At 48.4% G+C, this 27,792-nt stretch overlaps 1 protein-coding gene across 1 annotated transcript in view; it reads left to right on the forward strand.

Annotated features, from left to right (window-relative positions):
- The window catches only part of BUB1 (BUB1 mitotic checkpoint serine/threonine kinase), an 850,308-nt gene that overhangs the window by 532,054 nt on the left and 290,462 nt on the right, over positions 1-27,792 (forward strand). The gene's annotated exons all lie outside the window — the stretch shown is intronic.

Here is a 27,792-nt window from a genome sequence, read left to right on the forward strand (position 1 = left end):
TCTAAACCAGGAATCTTGTAGAAATCCTCAGGAGCCAGCATTGTTCCTCTACTTAAAGTAGCACTGTTTGGGCTCATTGGGACGCCGGCTGCTTTGGCCCTTCGCCTTTTGATATATAGTCTCACCCACTGGCTCGGTCTGCAGCTTCGGCAGCTTTGTATTGGGATAAGCATTGGATCCAGAAGCCATGATTACTCCCTGTGATCTACCTCTGTAAAAAAATAAATAGTTTATAGAAGAGTGTTAGACGTTTATGATACTTGACATGAGAAAGTTCACAAGAGCAGAGGCATTTTCCAAACTCTGATATTTTTGTCTTCACTCTGATGCTTCTATTTTTCATGAAGTATTTCCCTTGAGACGGGGAGCCAATTGATCTGCTGGCTCCAGAACATCTAGACATGGGACTGTCTGACCTGCAAATTGATAGCCAGATAAACTTCTTGCTGGACATGCAGGTCAGAGGGCCAACTTTCAAAAGTACATGCCTCTTTAAATGCCACTTCATGTAAAGAGGTGTAGGTGTTATAAATATGCTAACAAAGCAAACCACATCTCTATATAGGATTTCTCACAGTGGAACTGCGCAATACCACCCTGACTGGGGCAGTGGTGACGGGATTGTCATTGGGATGCCATGCTTCGATATGACTTGAAACCGGACTACTGGGCATAGCCTTAGAAAACCTATTTTCAGTGAGACACCCAACAGAGCAGTATGTTATGACCCATGCTCTGCTTGGCTTGCCCATGACCCATGCTCTGCTTAGCTTGCCCAACAAAGTCTTTCCACCTCTGATACTGGAAATTCCTAGGGTAGTGTTGACAGTACTTCACACAAGCTGCCAAAGCCATTCTTGGGCGTTTTTTACCCATATATGGGCACAGAAGCAAGCAGGAGCCAGCAACTCCAGTAGCTTTCTTCTCCACCCTGAAAATGTTGGTCAACCTTTCTAGGCCCGTATTATGGAAAGGGTGAGAGACTTGCTACAAATTGAGGGGAGGTTACCTGGAACCAGTGGGTTATACAGATAAGTAGTCATAAGTACTTGATTCAGTTCCGGAGAAAGCCTCCATCCCCAGCACAAACATCCTGATGCGAGAGAATATTTGATAAAGCATTGAAGCCTGGGAAATGGTGGTGTTCCAGGTTTTTTTTAGTCCCAAAGAAAGATTTATACATTCAAGCAGGTCTCCACCTATATTTTTCTAAACAAGTCCAAAAGAATCCGATTCTGGATGATGTCCATTCAGTGAATTAATCAGGCACATCCGTATCAGAATTGGTTGCTTTCTCTGCATCCACAGGACGTGTATTTTTACATACAAAGGCGAGCCATGGGAAGTGCCTGCATTTTAGGGTGTGAAGCGAGTATTTCTGATGCACATTTCCAATCTCAGATTCCTCTTCTATTGAATTCCAAATCGTTACACACACACATAACGTCCAGACAGGAGTGCTCTTGGTGTTAACCCACTCCTGGCAGAGATTGCGCTGTCAGATTTCAAAAGGCCCGACTCTGCACCCATTGTTCAACTCTGACCCCATTTAATAGCTGAACGTGATGCACTACTAATTTTCTAGGCAGTCTTAAACTCTACAGCCATTCTGTCTACCCCCCCGCACCCCTTCCCCCAAAAAAGCTTCCTCTTCCCTGTACGAGTAACATTGGGCCCCATTGTTCATCTGCCATGCCCCCCTACCCCATTGGATTCTGTTGATGGGGTCTTTCCTGACCTAGTTAGGCCTCGGCCTACTTCCCAGTCTGCATCAAATCTACTCTTATGCTGAAGACCGTGCTGATGCTGTCTGTCCAGCACTAACCCTGTCCCAAGAAGTACCGATTTGGGATCTGACCTGGACACCAATCTGATTCAAAGCAAAGTTCAGGTAGATCTCGATCAATGTTATGTTATAGGATTAGCAAGGCTCAGCCAGTGGTGTTAGACAACTCTCCGGGAGTCCCAATATACTCAATACCATGAGGCCTTATAGTGCTCAGACTCCATACTGCACCTTCATAATGTTCTTCATGATGATGAGGAGGCATACAATTTGCTGCCCCTTTACTATACTAATGGTGGATCGTGTTTGGATCTCAAATCCTTATGGTTTCTAACTCATCAAAGACTGATGTGAACTCTCCATTGGGTCCTTCTTCCAAGAAAGCACCTCCTTTTCTGTAGTAGTGCATAGGGCAGCAGAGGTTTTGGAACTGCAGTTGCCATCCTACTTAAAGAAACTTTGCACCTGCCTCATCAACTTTAGAGCCTTTGCTACCTTTCAATTAGTCCCTGAGAAACTGACTGTGGCATTGTCGAAACGTTTGATCAGTGCTCCCAGTAAGTCAACAGATCGCTAGATTCCATAGACCTGTTCTGGGTGACCCAGCTGTCTTGACTCTGCACTCTATACAAATGGGGTGGAAACCGCCCTGAAAAGGTGTACGCCTAATGTTCCATCTTTTCTTTCAGTTGCATTACGAATTCTGGCCTATGCGGAGGACGCCGTCCTCATAGCAAGGACAGGTGTACCACTTTGTCTAATTGACACCTACATGAGTTTAATGTCATCCATGGATCTTAAAGTAAACTAGACAAAAACCTTCATCTTAGTTTCAGGACTAACCCTCCCTAAAAATATGCCATCGTTCCATATTGCGACTCGCAAACTAACCATTGCGGAGACCTTTTCATATCTAGGAGTTTTTTCGATACTAAACAAACCTGGTCACACATGGTGGGTAGCAGGGCACAAACAATGGAGCGCACTCTGGCCTGTAGTTTCCAGTTTTACTAAGAAATTTGGCTCAAAGCAACAATAAAAAAGATGTACATTGCCAATACAATCTCTGCAACAACATACGGGGCAGGGGTCTAGGGCCTAGTGCCAACCGACTCCCTACAGAAGATAGAGAATGGTTTGCGAGAAGGTGGCCTGGTATATGCTGTCCACTAGTTAAAGTGGCCACCCTGTACCAGTCCACACAACCCTTATGATGTATGAGGTCAAAGATAACCTTTAGAAAGCCATCCTAGTGGTAACTGTTGAGCAGCCTTCAATGACTAAATGAAAGGAGAACCACACAGTAGTTATATAAAAATATGTATTTACTAATATGACACTCTCTACTAGTCTCTAGACGAGATTAGAACACAAAGCACACAATACTCAATCAATAGAACATTCGTAAGTAGCACAATACACAGCAGGCTCCAGGGGGAGACCGAACCATATACTAAAAAAAATGGTATTACGACTTGACTAGACGCAGTGTCTAGAGGACTTAGAGTGAGCTGTCCCACGAAGAATATCAGTGCTGAGGGGTCACTGTCCGGCTGGAGCACCAACAAGCCTTGGCAAATGCAACCCACGCAGGAAGGACAAACAGGTTATGGTGTGGACCAGCAAAACACACAAGATGATGGACGGAATGTTGCACATTGGCAAAACATTCAACCCCAGTCACAGATCGGGGTTAATCCATTGTTATTTTTCTCACCACGCCACTCCAGTTCAGACATGGCCATATGCAAATCAGTCGGCGCTGTGCCTCATGGGAACAGTCCAGCCCGAACTGCCAAGCCATGTCTTCCCTGGACTGGAATCAAGCATCCTAGGACCGGTTTCGGGGTTTCACCCCTTTTCAGCCAGGATAGCTTGACTCCAGTGGCGTAGTGAGCACGGGACCCACGTCTGGGCATACCCTTCCCACATAGGGCGAACAGCAAAACACACAAGATGATTAACTGGGAATATGCCTCACTTTATTCAACCCCTTACTGCGTTCATTGTACAAACTAAAGACATTAAATTGCGCATTTTTACACAGTCTAATCCAAACCGGACTCAAATTTTGCTATTTTAATTGGTAATTCTTACAAATTTTTATTGTATTAAGAATATTGTATTATTTTAATATACATACTTTGATGATCTATGCTCTCCAAATTAGATCGCATAAAATTTGATTGACTCTGCACCAATTTCAGAAAGACTCATAGTGGAGGCTTTGGCCAGCAAATTAACCCCAAATGTCTTCCTGTCCATTATAGACTGAGGAATGAGGTTGTTGCTTAAGACGGATGAAACTCTGCTCAAGCAACAGTCACAATCCCAGTCGGGTGAACCACTAAAGTTACTAAATTAACCTGTGCTTAACTTTCTGGTAGCTTAGACATCCGCTGAGATACGTTGGCGCAGAAGTCGAGATTCGTCACGCTGGGCCAGTGTCGAGATGCATGGAGTTGCATCTCGGAAGCCTGTAATGTCGCTGTGGCATGAATAGGGGTCCTGCAGATAGCCCCTTAGAGAATTCCTTGAGTCCTGGGTCTATTCAGTGGGCTAGATTCAGCAGCAGCTCACAGCAGCAGAAGAGTCCTTGTGCAGCAACAGTAGTCCTTGGGCAGCAAATCAATCTTTGGTCAGTAAAGCAGGGCTTGGGCAGCAGTGCGAACTTCACAGCTGGGCAAACCTTCATGGCAGAGTCCACTCCTGGAGTGATCTGAAGAGTGGGTCTGAGGGTCCCTTCATACATGGTGCGGCCTTTGAAGTAGGAGAAATGTTTTTAGTCCCACTTTCAGAAGTGCCTGTTCCTGCCTCCTGCCTTGGCTCCAGCTTAGCTACAGGCACATCAGCCGTGTGTGAAATCCTTTTTGTGTGAGCGGGGCACAGACTTTTGAATTGCAGGCTGGGCTGTGCTCAGCCCCCCCCCCCCCCACTGCCCACCCACAATGCTGCCTGAGACGGCCCTTCCAGGCAAACCTAATCCTTCTTTTGTGTGGCTGTCTGGGAAGAATATACAAAGGCCAACTGACACTCACACTTCATGTGACCCAGCTACATGTTGCAGGCACCAAATAGGGCAAGGAAAAGCCAACTTTTTAAAAGTGGCATTTTCAAAGTTGTGACTTGAAATGCAACCTTACCATTAATGAGGATTTTGAATTACAATTTCTCAGATAGCAAACATGACTTTATCTGATCCCAGTCAAATGCTAGCACTTATTAAATGTAATAATGGAGTCCAGTGTTATCCTAAGGGAGAAATAGGCCTTACGGTAGTCTTTTTTGCCATTGCTACTTGAACCGAAGGTCTTCGCTGATTGCCGCACCATGCACCAGAAGCATCCGAGGCAGTGACCTCAAGCTCCTGGCTGGTCGACATGTGACACTGTGACGATCCAGATCCCAGTCGAGAGGTCTTCCACCACGTCCCATCTATCGAAATCTTCCGACTGGATGACGGATCCTCGTCATTTGAGGCCTGGCTCTGCAGTTGAGCCAGCAGGTGTCGGCTCTGTGCTTCGCAGAGTTTGTAGGAGCTGAAGCGATCCCCACTCAACTGAGTTTTGAGGTCATGCGCCTTATATTTGAGTAGCCCGCCACTGTGCCTTCGGGCCCGCAGGGTCGAGAGAGGCCCCTATTGGTTTACCGACACCTGCTCCTGGGCCAGTCGGGGCCCCATGGATCCGTAGATATGTCCGGATCTGCGCTGATCATTCTACCTCGAACTTCCCAGACGCTGGTCCTGGTGACAATTCTCCTGGCACCCCGGTCAGCGTTTTCCCCCATTGTCAACCCCGACATGGAGCCGGAGGGGCGTCGTCAGAGGAAGCCTTGCCTTCCAGGCTGGAGCCTGAGCCTTATAATGTGGTAGGACTTGGGGATTAATGGGAGGGGTCATTGGACCATGAAGAATACCAGCCTCTTGACCATAATATGAACTGGTGTGAGGATTTGGCAGAAGCCAGTGGGCTGGACTATCTCTACCTAACATGGCTATGGGGGAGCAAGCATCTTTTGCTATGGCGTTATGGAGGGCGGCTGAGGTCATGGATCTTAGCCGACCCTCAGTGGCAGTCAATAATAACGTCTTGACTGAAGTGCTTCAACCGGGAGTGACCCTTCTGAACTGCTGATTCCTTCAACAAGGTCCTGCTGGGGACTTGGTCTAACCCAGCACAGGGGCTCCTGTGAACAGGTGTTGCACACGGTCATCGTCCTGCCCCAGGGAACCCCAGTTTCATCACCCTACCCCAGGGGAACCCAATTTCATCACCATATCGCGAGAGCTCGGTGGTCCAAGTCTCAAGTTGTCCTGTACATCCTGGTGCATTCCCTACACCTCCCACGGTTTGGGAATCCAAGAGGATGGATACCTTAGGGAAGATGTTTTCTTCCGCCAACCTGGCACTGTGCACATAGTGTACCTTTTGGGCCGCTACTCCCGTGCTCTATGGGACTCGGTTGCACAGGTGCTGCCCTGGACACCACAGATTAGCTGGGTAGAGCTGTTGTGTGGACAGTGGCCTTGAGGGGACACGTCTGGTTGAGGACAACTGGATTTTCAGGGAATGTCCAAGCATCGCTTATGGACATATTATTTAATGGCTCCCGTTTCTTCAGAGACCAGGTGGATTCCACGCTGGAGCTCTTTCAGAACAGCAGGGCTACAGCCAGGGCCTGGGTCCTTTCTATGACCCCTCGATAACTCCAATTCACCTTTTACTCCTTTGTTCTCTACACGCCCAGCCTCTTGTCAGTCTTGTCTGCACTGAAGCCGGTAAACTCTATGGTAGCGGTGGACTTGCAGGATGCATATTCCCATATTCTAGTCCTGCCTACCCACAGATGCACCCCCTGTTCACGGTGGGCCATGAGTATTTTTAGTTTGCCATGCTCCCTTTTGTCCTTTACCAGCACCCATTTGGTGTTCACCAAGTTGATGGAGGTGGTTGCAGCTCATCTGCTGATATCTGGAGTGCTAGTCTTCCCCTATCCTACTGGCTATTGAAGGCTGGCTCACCCCAGGCTGTCTCTAGACTACAGTGAATCTCCTGCATTCGCTGGGTTTCTCTCTCAATGTGCCGAAGTCACACCTGACTCCCTCTCAGACACTCCCTTTCATTAGAGCCGATTTGGACATGTGCAGTTTCGGGCCCATCCTTAAGAGCAGCAAATACAGGATATTCAGGCTATGATACCAATGTTTCAGCCTCTATCTTGTATTTCAGTGAGACTGACTCAGATCCTTTTGAGCCTCACAGCCTTCTGCATGCTGCTTGTGACATGCCTGCTGGCATATGCGGGCTCTGCAGTGAGACCTGAAGTTCCAGTGGGAGAAGCATCAGGGACATCCCTCCGACATGGTCCCGATCTTTGAGGGAACTGCAGAAGATCTGTAGTGGTGGTTAACAAACCGCAATTGGGTTAGTGGCAGACCCCTCTCCCTTCCCTAACTAGATCCTACAGTAGTGATAGATGCATCAATCCTGGGATCAGGTGGCCATCTGGGAGAGGTGGAGATCAGAGGATATGTCTCAAACAACAAGGCATATCCTTGGTGGTTCAACACCTGGCAGGCTCTCTGAATGACAGGGCGGCAAACTCAGCTGAAGATGCCTAGCGAATCACGAATGGTGTCTCCATCCGGAGGTGGGGCAAGGTCTCTTTCAGCAGTGGGGAGAGCCTTGGTTAGAGATGTTCGCCAGCTCTGAGAACATGCAATGTCAGCAGTTCTTCCGCTGGAGTTTCAAAGGTGAGACTCACACGGATATGCTTTTCATCTCAAGTGGAGCTCGGGCCTCCTGTATGCTTTTCCACCCATATCACTGCTGCCAATAATCCTCAAGAAGATCAGAAACGACCGGGCCCAAGTCATCCTTATGGTTCCAGATTGGGCACTGAGTCTGGTATCCCGAGCTCCTACAATTGAGCATTGATTCTCCGATCACGCTGCCCCTTCCAAAGGATCTTCTGTTGCAGCAGCAGGGATGGGTCCTCTATCCAAACCTGTCAACTCTACACCTTCCTGCCTGGAGATTGAGCAGCGGCAGTAAATAGCTTTCGACCTCCCTCCCAAAGTCTGCAATGTTATTGTGGCAGCCAGGCATCCCTCCACCAAGACTGTATTCGCCTGCTGATGGATGCATTTTGTAATATATTGTACAGAAAAGTCTATTGACAATCTTTCTGCTTCTATGTCTGATGTTTTGCTTCTTATTTGGACCCTTGCCCAGCAGGGTTCTGCTCTGGGCACCCTGCTTTGTCTGCCTTTCTGAGGCTGTCAGACTAGCCCTCTTTATCTAAGTTACAAATTCCTTTTAGATTTCTGAAAGGCCTTGTACATATGTTTCCACCTTCCCCTTTCATTATGCCTCAGTGGGACATTAATTTGGTTCTTACTTTTCTGATGTGTGCTCCTTTCGAGTCCTGCATAATTGAACACGCCCCCTTCCTGCCCACCCCCACCCCATCTGCTCACCATCAAAACAACCTTTTAAGTGGCAATCACTTCTGCCAAGAGTGAGTGTGAGCTTCAGGTTTTAACATCCAAGCCTCCATTCCTGACTATATTTCCTGAAAAATTGGTGCTTTGCACGGGGGCCTCTTTCCTTCCAACAGTGGTAACACCTATCCATGAGGAACAATCTGTTACCTTACCCACTTTTTACTCTCCTCCACTACCCTCTAAGGATGAGGAACGACTCCGTCTGGACCCCACAAGAGTGTTGTCGTTCTACCTTGACCCCGCAAGAGAGTCTGGTGGATGGTCAACTCTTCATGGGCTCGTGCACGCCTGCACTGCAGGCAACTGGCGGGACAGTGGAGAAAGGGATATAGGGAGGAACAAAAAAAACATTTTCAGGGAAGGTAGGAAAGCGTACTTTCTCCAGGTTCAACTGGCTAAAAAGGAATTTTTTACGAAAAAATTAACACAGCTAAAGACAATCAGAAAGTGATTTCTCAAATTGTGAAGTCTTTGATTAAACCTATGGCGGAACAAAGGGAGCTTCCAGCCTCTCAGTCACTATGTGACCAGATCTCCCTGTTCTTCGAGGAAAAAATCCTTAAAATTCAGAGAGACTTTTCAGGCTGTAACCTTATCCCCGATCCTCCTTTGACGGATAGCTCGGCCTCTATCTCCACTTTCGAACCTGTGTCGCTAGATATGACTCTCATGGTCATTGAAAAATGCAAATCGGGATCACCATTGGATGCCTGCCCTCCGTCAGCTCTACACAAAATGTTAGAGGTAGTAAATCCTATGATTAACCAGATTGTCAATTCGTCTCTTAGGACGGGTGTTGCCCCAGCTGACTGGAAGCTGGGGCGGGTTAAACCACTAAAAAAAACAAACAACATATTGACTCGGCTGTGCTCTCAAACCTTCGCCCCATCTCACTCCTTCCAATTTTGGGAAAAATCGCAGAAACCTTTGTTCTAAAAGAGCTAACAAAATTCTTTGAAGAGCACCATATTCTTCATCCTTGTCAAGCCGGATTTCGGCCCAAACACTCCACAGAGTCAGCCCTCATCGAAGTCTCCGACTCCTTGAAAATGATTGCAGATAGAGGCAGGAGGGCGGTTTTGATTCTTTTGGATTTGTCTGCTGCATTCGATACGATCTCCTATGACATTCTCCTGAGGCGTCTCGAATGCAGCGGCATTTCTGGTATGGTGTTGAGGTGGATCAAATCCTTCCTGGCCTCTCTGAGACAGGCGGTTACCCTAGGCTCATTCCTCTCCTCAGAACGCTCCATCACAGCAGGAGTCCCTCAAGGATCTTCCCTAAGCCCGCTACACTTCAATGTCTATATGGCTCCCCTCATTACCCTGATTAATTCTTTCGGGATTGAGGTTATGTCATACGCAGATGACACTCAAATGATTATCACCTTGGAGAATGACTCCACGCAAGCTGAAATAAATTTCAAACTTTGCTTGACTGCGGTCCTTCAATGGATGTTGAACAATCATTTGAAGTGCAACACGGACAAAACGGAGATTCTTCCTATAGGAGCGGATGTCCTCTTTCAGCCATCTAAATGGTGGCCTGATGGAGCAACCCCACCACCTGAGGTTGTGAAGGTTGCCAGGAATTTAGGAGTTCAATTTGATAACTCTCTCTCTTTTCTCCCCCACACCAAAGCGGTTGCAGGCATGTGTTTTGGATTAATCAAAATGTTAAAAAAAATGTTCAAGTTTCTTCCTCTGTTTGCAAGAAAGTCTGTGGCAGTGGCAGTGGCCCTGATACTCTCCCGTATGGACTTTTGGCTGGAGTTAATAGGTCAGCCCAGATTAAACTTTGCAACACTGAACTCTTATTCAGGAAAGATCTTAAAACTTGGATTTATGGCATCTCGGAGGACTGCTGTCTTGCTTTGATCTAATTGCTCTTAGCGGGACAATATTCTTTCTTTCTCATCACCGTACGACGTTAGCGCCAAGATACTCCTCTTGGAGTGATAGTTGCGCTTTATAAATATAATCTCAAATCAAAATCAAATCAAATCATGGGGTATGTTGGTGCGAAGAAAGGTTAGGCGGTGCAGAAATGGTCCATTTTAAGATCGGTTGTTTTCTGCATCAAGATTTGCTATGCTCTGCCAAAGAAGTGGCCTCCTGAAGGCTTGAAAGCTCAATCCACTAGAGCCAAGGCTGCTACCACTGTGCTAGCATGTGGATTACCAGTCTTGAACATCTGTCATGCAGCAACATGGGCATCCCTGCACATGTTCACCAAGTATTACTGCATGGACCTGAGCCTTTCTGCTTTATAAGCACTGTCACATATAACTGTACAAGACACTGAAGATGTGATGTTACATTTTTTAAAACTGGTAAATAAAGTTTAAAAAAAAAAAGTATTACTGCATTGACAGTCTGGTCTGCAGGGACGGCCATTTTGGCCATTCGGTCCTGCAAGACTTTTTAGTTTGAAATGTGTCCGCGTTCCCTCCTCCGGAGATGGTATTGCTTGGGTATCTATTCATAGGTAAGGAATCTGCGGCTAGATGTCTCAATCAGATAAACAAGTTACTTACCATTGGTAATGTCTTATCTGGTAGAGACCTTATCTGGACACAGATTCCTTACCAACACACCCATCCTCTCCGCGTACAAGTTTGTTTCTAAAGTCAGGGCTGTTCCCTTTCAGCGCCCTAGTTTTTAAACACAAAAATGTTAGTACACTAAATGGCTCCACGCTGCTGCCGTTGTGAAAAAGTAACTGAAAGCGTGCCAAGGTGGAGCCTATAAAGGTGACGGAGACGTCACTTCAGGCATGGACGTCGCCACCTACTGGCACGCAAGGGTATTGCTTGAAGAAAAATCTTTTGGCTCCAGTCTGACGCTTGGGGAATTCAAAGATAAGGAATATGTGACTAGATTATCTCTACCTGATAAGGCGTCACCAAAGGTAAGTAACTTACCCGTTTTCCTGTTCCGTGAATTGAAGTGTTAATAAAGGTTTCTGACATATGCAGCTGTACGTACACATGCTGTGCATGCTCCTGCCTTCTAGTGTTGGGCTTGGACGTGATCAACTTGTTTTTTTTTTTAAGAAGTCTTTTGAGTTGCAAGGTGTAGTGACGCCTTCCTTAGGGAGAATTGCACATGAACATAGACTCCATAGTTCGATACCATGTTTTCTTCTGCTATCGAGATCGGACCTGATTCACCGAGGTTCTGAGCTGACGCTGCGTGGGAGACTTGGTCAGGGCCTCTCGAGTTTCTCAGTTTCAGATAGTTCATCAAACAATCTCCGCATTCATTTCTTTAACATTGACGCAGTCGATCATTCTGTGTCAAGGGTGATCTCTGGGTGTAGTCACGGCCCAGCCGAGCCTTTCTTTGGCATCGATCCCCTTCAAAAAGTGGCACAGAATAATGGTAAAGACACTTTTTCCATACTGTCTACAGTGCCACTCCAAGTAGTCATGGACAAACCAGCAATAGATCTGCAATCTGTGCCTTTCTGAAGACCACAACAAGGCTTCCAGGTCCAAGAAAGACCATCAGGAATCGCTGTGATCGATGCTTCACTCTACGTACAGTAGAGCAATGAAAGGAAGAGTAGCCCACTGATATCTTTTGGGAAGACCTCGAACGGGCAGAAGTTGAGGAATTCCATGCTGGGCAGGTAAGCTGTATTTAGCCTGGAGCCTGTGTAGTTATCTGAGTTGCCAGAGCCGGATCAACAGCTGGCATAAACACAACGATATGGCATCCACGAGTGAATACCACACCCGAACTCACTGTCTGCCCCTCCGAGGTTTGGTGCTTTGAGCCCTCATTCCCAGTTGACAGGGCCGGCACTGATCCAAAGTTTCGGAGTTGACATCTTGGGCCTGCTCCAGCACAGAGTGAGCACTCCAAAAGCAAACCTTCATCAACAGGAGATCACAATGGGTCCACCTCCTCCTAAGCGCAAAGAGAGACATTATATAGGTACAAGCCTTCTACCTCAGTCGGCTGTTTACCCTCCTAATTCCTCCTCCACAACCACCATCACCTCCTTCCCCTCCCCCACCACCATCTCCACAACAACCCCCATCACCACAGGGGTGTTATCACTCATAATATGGGGAGACTAGGCTTCTCCATTACATTTGTTGGATGATCCATACACTCAGGATCTGCAAGATAATGCATCAGAGGATTGAGGTGGTACCTCCATTAGCCAACAATCCATACTTATACCCAGCAAAGCCTTCTTCCCCTGATGACGCCACCTCATATCACAAGGCTTTTCAAAGGGCAGGTAACTTTAATAAAGTTGATCTTAATTCAGTGCTGGAAGAGGAGGATATCTTGGTAGAAACACTTTCACACACAGCGGTCCACCCAATTCTTGCCAGTGCTTAAAGGCATTCTCAAGGTAACTCATGAAGTTTTCAAAGACCCTGTAAAGCCTAGAATTATAATTCTAAGGGTGGACAAAAAATACAAGCCTTTAGATCTCCCTTACATTACTGACCAGCTCCCGCCAGACTGGTTAGTGGTCCATGCTGCACGCAAAAGAGCAAATGCACAGGACACTTTGGATGCCCCACACCCAGATAAAAAAAGTAAAAATATTATGTAGCAGGAAAGAGAGTTGCAGCACAATCAGCAACACATTGATGTATTGCCAATGCAGTAGGGGGTCTTAGCACATTATGATCGTGCCCAATGGGATGAGATGGGAGACCTTCTGCAGCACTTACTAGAACAGTACAAACAAAGGGCCCAGAAATAGTATTTGGACGGCAGACCATCTCTAATACATCCATTAGGTGTGCCCTTGATGCAGCGGACACTGCCGCTAGAGAGTTCGATTCAAGTATCTTTATTAGAAGACCCGCTTTGCTTAGAATCTCTGGTTTTAAACCTAGAGTTCTGTAGTAGGGGATCTCTGTGTATAGTCATAATCTAGTGAATAGTCCCGCCCATGTGCGCGGACCCCGGAGCAATAAAAATAATCTCTTAAGTTGTCAAGCCATGCAGACCTGCAGCTACACTTAAGAGAGAATTCAAAGACAGATAATGCAGCCTATATCCACAGGCTACACTGTTTTCAACTAGAAAATTCCACCAACATCCACAAACAGCACTGCCTGCCCAGCTTTTTCGATAGAGAAAAACCTGCCTCCACCAGCAAAAGCCTCTGGAATGATAGAGAGGGAGGAATGGACAGACAAGCCCCATAGGCTGCCATTATGTGGCTCAGAACAGGATACTGTGCCTTTAAGAAAACTTTCCAGAACTTTTCCAGTATCCCAGAATGCACAGCAGGTCCCTTCTACTTTCAGTTCTTTTTTCCGACTCCTGCTAGCAGGACCCTGGAGCATTAGCTCTTCATTTTTTGAGCTTTTAATTCATTTTTAGTGATTTTTTTTTTTTCTGGATTTTTGAAGTTTCACTCGACGTCTTTGGCCTTTATCTACATTCTGCTGTGGTTTTTTTGGCAGAATTTCTGCAGTTTTCTTGTCTCTATACAATCTGACAAGTGCTTTGACTGCGGTAGGAAATAAAGGCCAAAGCTGAAGCTCACAGAGTTTGTTTTCTGTGCTTGCCTATGTCTTCTGTCTTTGACACCTGTCTAGGCATCTTCTTCAGCCTCTGGGTAAGGAGAGGGTAGGTCCTCTACCACGTCCCATGCTGTCCTCGGGGGGTTTTCCCCAGTAGGAACACGACTGTAAAACGATGCGATTCCGGTCAGCATCGAGGACGGTGATGTCGAGAGCAGGTATGACACCAATATGCTCTCCGTCGACCCAGGACTCCGGTCGACGCGACATCAAAAGCCCACGTCAAGGAGTAGGCCTCGACGTCGAGGTGATGCTTGACGTCGAGGTGATGCTTGACGTCGAGGTGATGCTTGACGTCGAGGTGATGCTTGACGTCGAGGTGATGCTTGACGTCGAGGTGATGCTTGACGTCGAGGTGATGCTTGACGTCGAGGTGATGCTTGACGTCGAGGTGATGCTTGACGTCTAGGTGATGCTTGACGTCGAGGTGATGCTTGACGTCGAGGTGATGCTTGACGTCGAGGTGATGCTTGACGTCAAGGGCTTGACGTCGAGGTGATGCTTGACGTCAAGGGCTTGACGTCGAGGTGATGCTTGACGTCGAGGTGCAGTGAAGTGATGTTCGACGTCGAGGTGCAGTGAAGTGATGTTCGACGTCGAGGTGCAGTGAAGTGATGTTCGACGTCGAGGTGCAGTGAAGTGATGTTCGACACCGTTGTGGTGGTGACGTCGCAGTGATGGTGATGTCATGGGTGACGTCGAGGGGTCATTACTGGCGCTCGATGTCTAGGTCCCGTTCTGGACCTCGCTCCGTAGTGAGCCTATCATCATAGGCGGGGACTTCGTTTTCCTGGCAACGTCGACTCGACGCTGAGCTGGGGATGGACGCCGAGGAACGCTTCGGAGTCTGGGGCTACTTACATGTGTTCCGCTCAGAAGCGAGGGACTTTGGTCCCTTCGCTTAGTTGGGAGTGTCTGCGTACCGGCTCATCTCCGGCTCATCTCCCACTCGCCGAGGGGCCTGTGGCTCCTCAGCCGGCGATCCCCCCCCCCCCGTGGAATCTTGATGTTCCTAGAACGAGGTCTCGTGTTGGGGCGTCGGTCCCATGGACTCCGCTGTCTTCCATAAGGTCCCGTCGTCACCGTTATGGAAGGTCTCGGGTCAGGCATGTCAGGGATGCATCTTACGTGAGTATGGAGAGGTGCTCTCCTGCTCTTACGAATTTCCCCCTTAGCGCGTTGTTAACTGGTGTGTGGTACTTGACTTTCGTACACCGTCACCGGCCAGTAGGTTCTGGCTTCGGAGCTTCCTGTATAGTGGACATCAGTGATGTGTAAGACTCTACAGATGAAACCTCTTGCTGGGCCGTTGTGATAAATCCCTGTGTGAGTTCCTTCACCAAAGTGTGGATCTCCTGCCCAGAGACAGGGATAGTCTATAGGGCCTGATGGTTGTGGATATACATTCTTCGGCTCTGCAGCAGATATTTCGCTTCAGGCGCAACCCGGGCATTGCCATGGTTTTGTTCTACGACGACATACTTGTATTCGTCTGACATCTCTGGAGCCTGCGGCACAGCAGTGTGTTTCTAATCTCCCGTTCTCTGGCGCAACTCTTTTGCACCCATGCGGATAGTGAGGTGGCCCGCATGAAGGCCGAGGCAGAGGCTTTGAAGGCTGTAGGTTTGGAGGGGCATGGAGAACGGCTTAAGGCCGTCCGCCCTTTCCAGCGGCGTTATGCCTCCTAGATTTTGTTTCTGCGGTCTCGGGCCGCCATTGAATCATTCAGGTGCTGAATATCGTGCGACTCTTCCTGTTCTCCTCCAGCGCTCCCTCCAACTCAATCGCGCTACATGCGCGAGTTGTAGAAGGAGGCCACCACCCTCTTCCAGTAAAGGAAGATAGAATCGGCTCCTCTGGGACGGAATGGAATGGGATGGTACTCACTGTTCCTTCTCGTGTGCAAGGGAGACATGACCGAGTTTGGACCCGTGTTCGGCGTGCGACAAGCCGACTCGTGGGGTCAAAGAGTAATAAATTCCGGTGGAGGTCCCTGCATTAGATTTACCCTCAACTTCATCAGGGAGACTGACTATGCTCATTAGATCTGAAGGCCGCAGATTCTCACGTACCCCTGGCGGGGAAAATATCGCGAGTTCCTGCTTTTCACAGTGGGCAACTACCATTATCATTGCTTTGTGCCTCCTTTCGGCCTGAAGTCAAGACCTCAGAATGTTCCATACGCAAGGACGTAGTGGCTGCGCATATGAGAGTAACAGTGTCTTTGTCTATCCGTTTCTGGACGACTGGTTGGTTAAGGCAGCTACTTTCAGGTAGCGCGCCTGCATTTCACTCGGACTTTCTCTCTCTTGCTTCGTTTGGGCCTCCGCACCAACCTCACGAGGTCTGGCTTGGCTCAACGAATGTGTGTCCTTCGGAGGGGAGACACTCTTCGATCCTTCGGAAGGCTTGAGTTCTCAAGCTGGGGTTGCACGTCAACATGTCCAAGTCTGTCCCGACACCGGTCCAGTGCAAACAGTACGTGGGGGCCTCCATCTCTACGCTGTCAGTAAGCGTGTCTCCTTTGGAGGAGAGACGATTGTCACTCCTTCGGAAGACTCAGGCCCTTATGACCGCTCCATCGACAACAGTGAGGAAGTGTCTTCGCTGCTGGTATCGATGGCATCATGTATCTTCTTCACGCACGGCTGCACATGAGACCACTGCTGGAGTGCTTGGAGGATCAGTGGGATCAGAGGACAGGTTCTTGGGACGACGAGATACGGCTGTCTCTGCATGCTCTTCATTCGCTGAAGTGGTGGTGTTCGGCGGAAAATCTCCTCAGGGGGGTTTCCTTCCACAAGAACATTCCCACGCAGAGTATCGTGACGGATGCGTCGCTCCATGGCAGGGGAGCGCATTCCGGAGAGTGGTCCCCGTTGGAGTCGACGTACCACATGAATTTCCTGGAACTCAGAGCCGTTTACCTGGCATTGAAGGCCTTCCATCCGTCCTTCCAGACCAACTCGCTGCTCGTCCAGACAGACAATACAACCACGATGTATTACCTCAACAAGCAGGGGGGGTCGAGATCACGCACTCTGTCGCAGGAGGCGCATTCGATCTGGCACTGGCTTCTGGCCCGAGGACTGACAATTACGGCCACGCATCTGCCGGGTGTGCAGAATGTTCAGGCGGGCGCACTGAGCAGACTACTTCAGGAAAACCACGAATGGGTCAAAAACGACGAAGTACTAGGGGACGTCTTTGCAAGGTGGGGGACTCCAGACGTAGATCTGTTCGCCACCGCCAAACAGCAAATGCCGAGACTTCGCATCCAGGTCCTACCAGCGGGGGACGCTGGGGACTGCGCTATGGATCGACTGGTCGAACAGCTTTCTGTACGTTTTTCCACCCATTCCCCTGATTCCGGCGGTGCTCATCAAGCTGTCCCAGACCGGGGCGCGGATGACCCTGATTGCCCCGGGATGGCCCAGACAGTGGTGGTTCACGGACTGCTTCACCGGTCTCTCCTTCCTCACATACGGCTGCCGTGCAGGCCGGACCTTATCACGAAGTTCGGGGGGCAGTTTGTGCACCCCAACCTCTCGTCTTTGAGTTTGGCGGCATGGCTCCTGAGATAGTGCAATGTGGACATTTGAATCTACCAGCAACGAGTGGAAGAGATTCTGCATCTGGTGCAAGTCCATGCACTTTGACCCGACGACATGTAAGGAAGATGTCATCCTTACGTACCTTTGGCATTTGGCGCAGTCTGGCCTTAATTTCCATTCCATTAAGGTCCATCTCGCTGCTTTGACTGCTTACAGGAAATGCCCTTCACAGGCTTCCTTGCTTTCAGATCCCTGTCATCAAGGATTTTTTTGGAAGGCTTGAAGAAAGTGTTTCCTCCTGTCAGACTTCCCTCGCCTTCATGGGAATTGTATGTGGTGCTGTCCAGATTGATGAAGGAGCCTTTTGAACCTATTCACAAGGCTTCGTTACAGCACCTGTCTTGGAAGGCGGCGTTCCTAGTGGCCATTACATCGGCCCGCAGGGTGAGTGAACTTCAGGCGTTGTGTTGCCAAGAACCTTATACTGTATTTCATGCTGCTAAGGTTGTTATGCGTACTCCCCCTAAATTTCTTCCTAAGGTTATATCTGATTTTCATGTCAACCAGACCATAACTTTACCTATGTTTTTTTTCAGAATCCCTCTTCTCCAGCGGAAAGGTCTCTACATTCCCTGGACGTTAGGAGGGTGTTGAAGTTTTATCTTGATAAGACCAAAGATATTCGTAGGTCAGACCAATTGTTTATCAATTATGGATCAGTCAGGAACGGTCTTGCTACCTCCAAACAGTCCATCTCTCGGTGGATTGTGTCCTGTATACAATTGTGTTACCAAAAGGCTAATAAGACATTAGGGGGTAAACCTAAGGCTCATTCCACCAGGGGCAAAGCTGCCACGACTGCTTTGCTGCGTAATGTTCCGATTGCAGAAATCTGCAAGGCGGCCACTTGGAAGTCGGTCCATACCTTTGCTGCGCATTACTGTCTGGACACGGATGCCAGGGCAGATGCTCAGGTTAGGCAGGCTTCGCTGCGAAATTTGTTCGCACAGTAGTGGTATTATTTTGTAATCTTCTCCACCGCCGTTTTTGTGTGGGGATGGGCTTGCCATTCTATTCACTAGATTATGACTATACACAGAGATCCCCTACTACAGAAGGAGTAGTTTCTTTTCTGTAACTCCAGTTCTGTAGTAGGGGTATCTCTGTTATAGTCATAAGCGCCCGCCCGCCTCCCCGGTGGAGAGATGAATGTTAATATAAGGAATGCTACAGGTCTGGCGTGCTACGCCTTCAAAAAGAACTGAAAGTAGAAGGGACCTGCTGTGCATTCAGGGATACTGGAAAAGTTCTGGAAAGTTTTCTTAAAGGCACAGTATCCTGTTCTGAGCCACATAATGGCAGCCTATGGGGCTTGTCTGTCCATTCCTCCCTCTCTATCATTCCAGAGGCTTTTGCTGGTGGAGGCAGGTTTCTCTCTGTGGAAAAAGCTGGGCAGGCAGTGCTGTTTGTGGATGTTGGTGGAATTTTCTAGTTGAAGTACTGGACAGTGTAGCCTGTGGATATAGGCTGCATTATCTGTCTTTGAATTCTCTCTTAAGTGTAGCTGCAGGTCTGCATGGCTTGACAATTTAAGAGATTATTTTTATTGCTCCGGGGTCCGCGCAAATGGGCGGGACTATTCACTAGATTATGACTATAACCGAGATACCCCTACTACAGAACTGGAGTTACAGAAAAGAAACTACTCCTTCAGAAGTATCTGATCATCTTGCCGTTTGATGGAGAGCATCTATTCAGCCCTCAAGCTGATCAGATGCTGGAAAAAAGTATAAGACTATCTAAGAAGGTGGACCTTTCCGGCATAGATACCCCCACTTTTTGCCTGGTGTCAGTGTGTTTGTAGTTGACTGGGATCAAGAGGCAATGCTGTTACCGCCAAATTCTATGGTAAGTACCTTGTACACCCCACAATTGGCATACTGGGGTACAATTATATGCCCCCAATCTATGGTACTGAAGTACCCATGGAATGGATACACCAAGGGTCTCCCATAGGCTGCCGCATGTATTATGCCACCCATGGGAGCCCATACAAACTGTCTGCAGAGCTGCCATTGCACTCTGCATGAAATAGTGCTTGCACCTTTCACTTTCGATATAAGCTTTCCCTTATATCCGGGTCAATGCACTTTTATGAAAGCCACCCCAACTGTAGGCCCTTCATTCCCATGCCAGAGAGCATGGTTCTAAGTGTGTGAGTACCCCCCTACAAACCCCAGACTTAATTCTCTGGGCTTTGTAACGTGCAGGACAGCCATTATAAGATATGTAGTGGACACAGGCAGGTCGAGATGTCCAACTACATTATGGCTCCCCTGAACCTGATCATGTTTGGTATCAAACATTTTGGAATCATGCAAATACACTGATTCCAGTGTTAGTTGTGTGATGCCATGTACTTGGGGATCCTTGGAGGACCCCCCAATACCTACCTATTTAGCCTTACAGGGTCTGTCTGCCAGACCACACTGCTGCTGACCCTCAACAGAGTTCTACCCTCCTGCTGATGAGCTTAACTCAGGCAGCTGAAGCTGAACAAAGGATTTCCTGCAAAGGAGAGGTGTAACCACCTCTCCTTTAGAATTAGGTATGGTGGGGGCGCTTCCAAGCACCACCACACTGCATTGAAGGCACCGTTGGTGCCCGCCTTGCATAAAAAAAGTTTACCCCGTGCAGGAGCCCTTGGCTCCCGCTCTGGCGTGAAACCATACAAAGGAGGGGGGTTCACATCGGCTGGAGAGGGATTACAGTCACCCCACTAGCAGTAAAGACTGGTCAGGCCTCTTGAGAACCAACAAACCACCACCTATGTTGCAGAGCTGGGCGCTGTCCCTGGGACAACAGGATCAGCAAACCAGTCGTCTTCATAGAGGTGCCTGTGGATGCAGGGAATTGACTCCTTCACATCAAGGGAGATTCCTTCCTAGCTTGGAAGCAAACTGAGTCCTTAGTGAGTCAGAGGATGCATGGCCATGGAGTTGCAGAACTTGAATCATAGGGACGAAGATGCAGCAGGAATCTTCCCACTGAAGAAGTCTTTTCTTTGGTCCTGGCTCAAAGAACAGCAGAGTTCCGGTGTCCACCAACAGAAGAGTCTTTGGACAGTCTTCAGACCACAGGCAGTCAAATCTTGAAGTTGTCGTCGGGATGCATCTAAGGACCCGCCCTTGGGTAACCCTAAAATGGGTAAGGACCTCTTCTGTGGTAACCCACCTATAAGAGGGGTCAGGAACACTGCTCAGCTGTCCTAGACAGTCAGATACTCCCAGGGGCCAAGATTCAACAAGCCAGAATCAAGTGACCACCTGGAGAAGCTCTGGACTCGACAGCTGCTGCTTCAACCTCACCATGCTACAGCAAGAATCTCCAACAACGGCTGGCATTGTGCTCCTGTGCCTGCTGGTCACCTCCAGGTGGTTTGGACTCTGTCCTTTCTGCTTTCATATTCTTCTTGTCTGGAACCCATGTCCTGGTCCACAAGATTCATTAGGTGCTGATCTTCCACGAACCTCCATTGGCGTCTTCTTCATCCCAATGTGTGTAATAAAGGTACTTTAAATTTTTCAAAGAAAAAGCACACACTGGACAGTCATTTACTGAGTGTTATTGTGTGCCAGCGAACGATGATTCCTAGCCCACACCACCTTCTCTGAGTAGGCCTTGGACTGCTCTGCTTCACTACCCTGAGAGGTTCAGGCGCTATAATGGGGGATTTGATTCCCAGTGAAGGGGTGAATGGGGGCCCATTACGTGTGCAGGCCACACAACTAATGGCCCGTTTCTTACAGCCAGGGATGCCAGTTTGTATGCCAGGGTATGAGTCAGGGATTGCCTACATATACCAGAATGAAAAACAGACTCTGTAAAATAATGGCAAGCCAGAAGGCTGCAGAGCCTATGCCAATGAGAGGTTCCCCGGCATAGCCAAAAGTGTATCTTTCAGCAAGACTAGCATTGCACCTCGTTAACAGAAAGTGTTTGTTAGCATAGTCCATAGTGATTTTACCAGAATACTGGGATGTGAAAAGCCTCATGGTGCTTGTTTGGATTTATTATTGAAAACTGTTAAGTTAATAATTTTTTGAACTGGAAACAGCTCTGCAGCACATCTCCGCTTTGAAAAGGTACTTTTGTAAAGATGTAATCTGCAACTATGGTCTGATACTCCTATAAAGTGCTCTGATACCTCCGGGTCTAACCAGCTCTATATAAAACCTTTCAAATAAATAAATAAATATGCAACTGGGCTCCCAGGTGTAGGTTTCCTGGTTCCTGGGTGATCCACGGGTGTCTCTCAAACCCTCCTTGATCCAAGTGGTTTCTTTGGGAAGGGTCCTAGAACTGTGAAAATCCAACTCCGACTGACCCTGTGTTGTCCTATGAATGTTTGACCCGGTGTAAACATTCTGCGCCCGGGTGCCTAGGAGTCCCTAGCTAGTCACCTTGGGTGGTTCTGTTTCCCTTGGGGTCCTACATCTTTGGGTACTAGTCATATTTTGGTACTTACCTCGCATTCCACTACTTTAGTATATAGTTTGGCCCCCCAGTTGGGACCTATGTATTTTCTATGCTACTTACCTATTTCTTATACTCACCTGGTGTGGTTCTTTCTTGTGTGAAAAGCTTAATGACGGACTATAGTGGTAAATGCACTTGCTTTACACCCTCCTGAATAAGCCTTAGGTGCACTCCACCGTTACTCCTTGATAGCTCTGGTCTTCAGGGACCTAAACACTATTACTAAGGGTTACCTGGACTCAGTACTTCACCTTAGGTGGACCCTATATACTGAGCCAGCCTCTTATAGACCCTTCCAAAGCCATGGGAACATTACAATCTCCGTTCCCTCTGACTATTTTTCAGCACAGAGTTTCGCGTAGGTTCCAAGACCACCTCCCCAGAGGCACACACCTCTTATCAAAGACAACAACACACCCATACTACTAGGCGGTACTTTAGAGGGCCCTACAGAGGGAATAACACCATAGGCAGAGGAGTGGCTAAGTCTGCCATCCCTGCCAAACAATCACTCCCTTGCCCTGCACCCTGACCATGCAATACCTGTTGGGGGAGGACTGCAGAGGTTACTACCACAATTGTGCAACATCGCTTCGAACCAGTGGGTCCTAGCTATTGGAACAAAGGCAGGAGCTCACTACAACACCACCAACCATACCCACACTCCCTCTCCCCTCAAAATCTGCATTTTCTGAAAAAGGAAGTAAAATCCCTATTTTAAAGGGTGACATGGAGCCAATGCCATACCACCACAGAAGTATGGGGTGTACTCACTGTATTTCCTAATTCCAAAAAAGATGGTCTTTCAGGCCCATCCCAGACCTGCGGTCTCTCAAGAGATAAATCAAATCATACCATTTCCACATGATTACATTTCAAGATGTCATACCTCTGCTCACAAAAGCGACTTCATGACTGCCCTGGATTTGAAGAATGCCTACTTTCACATCCCAATCCACCCAGTACATCGACTTTACCTAAGTTGTGTGGTAAGTGTCCAGCATTATCAGTTCAAATTTCTCCCCTTTGGGGGCACCACCGCACCCAGGGTTTTCTTCAAATGTATGGCTGTGGTTGCTGCTCACTTAAGAAGGAGCAGCATCCACGTCTTTCCTTACCTAGACTATTGGTTGATAAAGAGTTCAATCAAACAACATTGCTTTCTCACACACAGTGAACTTTGGATTTACTTCACAATCTGGAATTCATTATAAACATACAAAAATCCCATGTACAGCCAAAACAGATTCAACCCTTTCTAGGGGCAATCTTAAACCCTGTGATAAGAAAAGCTTATCTTAATCCCACTGGAATACAATCTTTTTAGTGCTGCCTCTTTCAGTCAGATTGTCAGCTGACAGTCCGCTCAATCATGCGCTTGTTAGGTATGATGGCATCTTGTAGCACCATTGTTACTGCATGGTAGAAGCAGGGGTAGTTGGCCCACAAGGACATCCTTGGGGCCAACTACCCCTCATGTTACCTCCAGTAAGTCCCACACAGCGGGATTGCTAAGAGGTCTCAAATGCCACGTCCCCTTTCTCCCCCACTCTGCAAGTGTTCCTGCTGGCACACTACTGGTTGGGGTATAAAGTCCACTTACCTCTGAGGGACCTTGGGGGCCAAGAAGCCCTTCTGGTACCTCCGTTAAGTCTTACGGAATTCCTGAGAGCTGCTCGGAGGCCCAGCACCCTTTCTCCACCACTCTGCAAATGTGACTACTACTTTAAAAAACTATGAAATTAACAGAAAAAACAAAGGTTACAGGGACGTTATAGTGAGGAATTAGCATTTTAAAAACCTTGGAAATTCACTGAAAAACCACAGGTTACAGGTATAACTAGGATGGATAAAGACATGAATATGAACAGTCCAATGCTATTATACAGTGAAATCAATTATACCTAGATAGACACCACACATAATTATAACAAAAAGGACCTAAAAGTACATCATACAGAACTATATACAGACTAGAAAATAGAGAGAAAACCCAAGTAGAAAGAATCGGAATGAAAGGGTTACCACAGAGACACGATGGCATACAAATAGAAGAGTTTTACTTATTCTCACCTCAGAAATGTCTGGCTAAGGAATCAGTATATGGTATGTAGTGGAAAGGTATAAAGTTCCAAAACGCGATCAACCTCAAATCAGAAGTGAACATGTGTTGTAGGATCTATAACAAAAAAACGCACCAAGATATTGGTACCAACTAGCATCTCTTAATGGAGATGCAGAGTTAAACTGCTCAGGACCAACGACATAAACATTCTAAGATACCACCATCGCCCCCCATACCTCAGCGTGGTCTCTCAAAAGGCATCATACCTCTTTTCAAATGAGTCCAACTCACCTCCAAACCTGAGAGCACAAGGTTCAAATTTCCAAGTATATTTAAAAGGCACACAAGTCCATGGATGGCTCCTTCAAAGAGCTTTATAATAAATGGTTCATGGTGTATGGCCTGTCAGTAAAAATAAAGAACCATAGCAGAATGTACATGTCAATAAAAGAAGAGAAGACCGAGAATTAGATATATATTCGTTATCTATATCAAATCATATGTTGGACTTGGCCCTTCTGGCAGGTTCACCCCCGAGACTTTTTGCTTTTTATGGGTGACTTGGTGTAATGGATTTTGGTTTCTGCGCACTTTACCGCTGTGTCTCAGGGTAAAGTGCGTGCTTGTGTTGAGGTTGGCCTGCCCTCCCATAGGAATGCATGGGGGGATGTATGTGTCCCGGTAGTTCCTGATGCGTGGGGTGTGCAGGCCCGTGTTTGGTATGTGCGGACTCGTGTGAGTGAATGCTGCGCGTTGATGTGTGCGGCGTGCATGTACCTGGTGTGGGAGTGCCACTTCTAGAAGTGGGCACTTCAGTGTGCAGTCTGAAATGTGTGGCTTGTCTGGCGATTGGCTGGGGAGGTCAGGTGACGGACTAGGGAATTCCCCAGAGTCAGGAGGAGTCACCCAGTGGTGAATGGGGAGTTAGCATGTTAATGGCTGGGGAGGAATGTACCTGGGTCCTGAATAGGACAGGGCTTCCCCCACACAATGCTGGCGCCGGCCCCTGTGGTGCGTCTAATGACCCTAGCCCTGCCAGTGAATAGGGAGAGGGGCTGAGCAAAACAAAGTGCTCAGGAACCTGTTGGAACTGGTTCGCCCCTTCCCTGCACCTTAGACAAAGCCTTGTACTGTATAAAAAGAGGCTGTGTCCCCTTACATGTTGTTCTCTTCCAGGATCCACTTGAGGGGGGGCCTGCTGCTGCTGGGCGCCAGGAGAGACCGCCACTGGGGACTGCCTCCCTGCTGGAGGGCCCTGTGAGCTGGCTCTGGGCCCAGCCTTTGCCCCCTGCTCTCTGAAGGACCTTTTTGGTTGCTGGACATTGCTTGTAGCGCCTGGGAGCGCTTCCTGGACTTGGGAGCGCTGTGCACGCTGTTTTCCCTGGGCTTGCTATCTTGATAGCGCTGGGAGCGCTTTTCTGAGCCTTGCAGCGCTGCGAGCGCTGGCTCACCTTATAGCGCTGTGAAGCGCTTGGATTCAGCTTGCGGGTGCCCACCCCGCTTATTTGCGATTATTTCGAGGGAGCCTACCCCTCGTTGCCGCTGGGAACGTCACCGCCGCGGCCGGGCTTCAGTCGGAAGTCAGGCGGCTGAGGGCGGGCCTCCGGGACAACCGGAACTCAGAGAAGGAGGGCGGGAGCCTACCCCGCCTCCGACCAAGCGCCGCGGTTGCAGTCTGCTCGGGGAAGTCAAGATCCAGGCGGGAGCCCACCCCGCGCTGGACCGTGAGGAAGGAGGACGCGAGGCAGCGAGACGCTGCTGCCCCGACCGGAGTGCTGACGCGAGTAAGAGGACTCCCGAGGAGCGGGAGCCCTCCTGTGCCCGGAGCCGAGAGAACGAGGAGACGACGCAGGAGTCCCCAGAGCAACAGCCCGGTGAGTGTTTAAAAGGGCTGGGGGACTCCGCGCATGTGCTCGGGGTGCGGGGGCAGTGTCCACGAGCCCCGTGAGGCTCCACCAGTGGGGGCATCTCTGTCGTGCCTGCGCAAAGCACCCGGGCAGTGCTTACGAGCCCCGTGAGGCTCCAACGTTCTGAGGGGGCAGTGATTGGGTCCCAGAGCCTACGAGGCTCCACTGTATACGGGGGCCATTCCCTTTTGTGTGACCAGAGCGGCCCCGGAAGGCAGCGGGCCACTCCAACATAATTGGGGTCAGTACTCTTCGTTGGTTCTCGAGCCTGGGAGGCTCCAACGTGCCCCTCATTGATCAAAACCGAGCGCGAGTGCGCTCCAGTGGGAGAAGGTTTGTGTAGAGCCCCGAGGCTCCCACAAAGGCCATATTTGTTTTCCCAGGCACAGTGGTGCCCACGCTCAGTTCTACAGCTGCCCAGCACTTAGTGGGCAGCTGCAACGTTTAGGTGGGGATAATTGACCTTCTGACTGGCGCAGCTTGACTAAACGCATGGCGCCCTAGCCCCTTCCAGGCCAGTTGGCCCAGGGACTGCCACAGGTGGTGGCTCATGTGGAGTCTTGCGCAAATGTTCCTTCCTTGCACCTCTGAATGTGTGTTGATGCATCATGTGCCATTGCTTTTACACCTCTGAATGTTTTATGCATCATGTGTGTTCCTTCCGTGCACCTCTGAATGTGTTTTGATGCGTCATGTGCCATTGCTCTACACCTCTGAATGTTTTAGGCATCATGGGTAACGTTCTATTGCCCCTACAGGTATTGTGATACGTAGGTGGTTGTTGCTTTCTCCTAGTACAGGTGGTGCTAGTGAGGTTCTAGTTCCCTGCGTGACAGTCTCCTAAAGTAGTTAGGGTTACGTAGGTGGTACTTCCCCGATACCAGTAAGTACTGGTTGTGTGCTATACATATTATTTTTGTGCTACAGTGATTTTATATATTTTGTGTGCTAAATATCTAAAAAGTGCTAATTCCTGACAGTGGTCCAGGTGGCCCTGTCTTGTACATAATCCCTTGTAAATTCTGCCCGTGCCTGTTGGCACCTTGTAAAGTGTGTGTTTTTATCTAATGTGTTGTGTATAATACAAAGGTTATTTTTATAGAATACCTTGTGTGGAGTTTCCTTTGTGGTGGGCCTTGGGTGTTGTTGCTGGGTGCGCGCGCAAACGCTTTACACATCGCCTCAGAGATAAGCCTGACTGCTCGTGCCAAGCTACCAAGGGGGTGAGCAGGGGTTATCTTTGGCGTGTAACTTCCTTGCCCTGACTAGAGTGGTGGTTTCTGCCTGACTTTGGCGCAAGCCTTAGCCAACCAGAAATCCCATTTCTAACATCATATGACATAGTTTAGGCCTCTTCTAGCTACACTATTTAATAAGGAGTTTAATAATGTGCTGCGTGTAGCCTGTTGGCTACCTTAACTGAGTAAAATGTGACCATAATAATTCTCTGACTGAACTTTAGCAGCTGTTCTTGGTCTAGTGACAATTCTTTTTAGGACTGATCGTAGACACTTACAAACTCATCTTGAAATTCACCCAATCAAATAATTTTGGATTGCTGCCTCCAGCTGAGCGTACCACCCAGGCTGCTGAGTCACCACTTACATGTGATGTGAGGGTGGCCACCCGGGATTCGCCATCAGGGAAGGCTGATGGATGATGGAAATTCTGATTTTTCTCACACAAGTTGAACTTAACTGGGTGACCCAACAAGCTTTTGGGTGGCACTAGTGAAATTCTGGCTGGCACAGTCACTAAGCATTTGTTTGAGAAAAAGGGTGCCTGGTCAGTGGGTCATGCAGAATGGACAGCTTTGGTCTTTGGTGGTGAAATAGATTGAATCACTAGGAAAACATGATATTGGTATGTC

Source organism: Triturus cristatus, chromosome 6 (assembly GCF_964204655.1).
Source record: "Triturus cristatus chromosome 6, aTriCri1.1, whole genome shotgun sequence".
Lineage (NCBI taxonomy): Eukaryota > Metazoa > Chordata > Amphibia > Caudata > Salamandridae > Triturus > Triturus cristatus.